This window comes from Amblyomma americanum, chromosome 2, assembly GCF_052857255.1.
Source record: "Amblyomma americanum isolate KBUSLIRL-KWMA chromosome 2, ASM5285725v1, whole genome shotgun sequence".
Taxonomy (NCBI): Eukaryota; Metazoa; Arthropoda; class Arachnida; order Ixodida; family Ixodidae; genus Amblyomma; species Amblyomma americanum.
This window is the reverse complement of record NC_135498.1, coordinates 93037069-93038466: the sequence shown is the minus strand read 5'-3', so window position 1 is coordinate 93038466 and position 1398 is coordinate 93037069. Positions and strand designations below refer to the sequence as shown.

The window sequence follows — 1398 nt, the reverse complement described above, 5'->3', positions numbered from 1 at the left end:
GTATCTGTCCCTCAGAGCTGCCCTTCCTCAAATCGGCGACTGATCGCCTTGCATGGACAGAACAATCACTGCGAGACCTCTGCTCTTCCGAGTACGCCGCGTTACAACGATGAGCTATTTCGGGAATTTTGCCTTTTCCAGGAAATTTGAGACAAAAAACTAAGCGAAAAGAGACCCCTGCTGAGTTGAAATTCAACTTGAAAACAAAAATTGTCTCATTTTTTTTCCAGACTGACGGAGTTCAAAAGGTCCAACAGGAAAAGAATGCTGTAAGAAGAAGACGAGGACAACTTATTACTACCGGGCTTCATCGTCATCGCTGGAGGCTAGAGCATGGGTCTCGGTCTGAAGCTACTGCCTCCGGCTCTCCTGTCCCGCTGCTATCTGAATGCTGCCAGCGTTGGTCGCCGTGATTCATCAGTAAATCCACTGTTCAACACAAACACTGAACCATCGAAGAGCTGACCTGCTCAATAAGTACTCTCATATTAAGGAACAATTGAGGATATTGCTTCCACGTGGTAGTTTAGGAAAAGGATTACCGGCTTCTTGTCCTTGGCCTAAAAGAGGCCGTTTCCTACAAACGAAACCTATCCCATATTTTTCACCTTCCTCCCTGTTTATAATAGAAATCCACTTTTTGTTTATCTCTTCGGTTAAGCATACGGATTCCGCTTTTTTTAATCATATTGTCTTAAATATTGTGCCTTTATGTACAGTGCATTTTACCCATATCGATTCTTCATGTTAGTTTCTTCAATTTTCACTTGTTTTTTTTTACTCATCTGTGCTATATGTGCTTATAAATGGCTTGTGCTTTCTGTGTACTATTCCTATGGATGAATGAGTATTATGAATTCTGTGTAAAAATTGCCCGCTGCTCTGCGTGTAAGAATGAAAAGGGGGTGACACTTCGTCAAGCAACTTTGTTCGCCTTTATGTCGCCCCCTCGGTAACCAAAGTGTTGTTTGAAATAAAATTTGAATTTGTATGCACACAAGCAGAGAAAAGAAGGTTTTGTACAAAACTGCACCGATTTTATTGCACCCGTGTTCTGTCAGGATGGCCGAGCGGTCCAAGGCGCTGCGTTCAGGTCGCAGTCCGGTCTTCCGGGCGTGGGTTCGAATCCCACTTCTGACATCACGTTTTGTTTTTATGCGCACAAGACGAAAAAGGAAGGTTTTACTCTGCGCCGATTTCAGTGCACCCATGTTCTGTCAGGATGGCCAAACGGGAGCATTCCACTTCCGGCCACAGCCGTGTTCGGAGTTCGGACGTGCGATGACGGGTTCCATAGGAGTGGCTTCAGCGGCCATGTCTGGCCGCGGTAATAGGACTAGGGAAAAGGAAAGTGACCACCAGGTTGTTTTACCAGGGTTGCCCACAGGGCGTTTCGTT

General features: G+C 45.4%; 1 non-coding gene across 1 annotated transcript; it reads left to right on the top strand.

Annotated features, from left to right (window-relative positions):
- Positions 1 to 1056: 1056 nt before the first annotated feature.
- On the top strand, positions 1057 to 1140 carry TRNAL-CAG (transfer RNA leucine (anticodon CAG)). Its single transcript has one exon. It is a non-coding gene; the product is annotated as a tRNA-Leu (tRNA).
- The last annotated feature ends 258 nt before the right edge of the window (positions 1141 to 1398 follow it).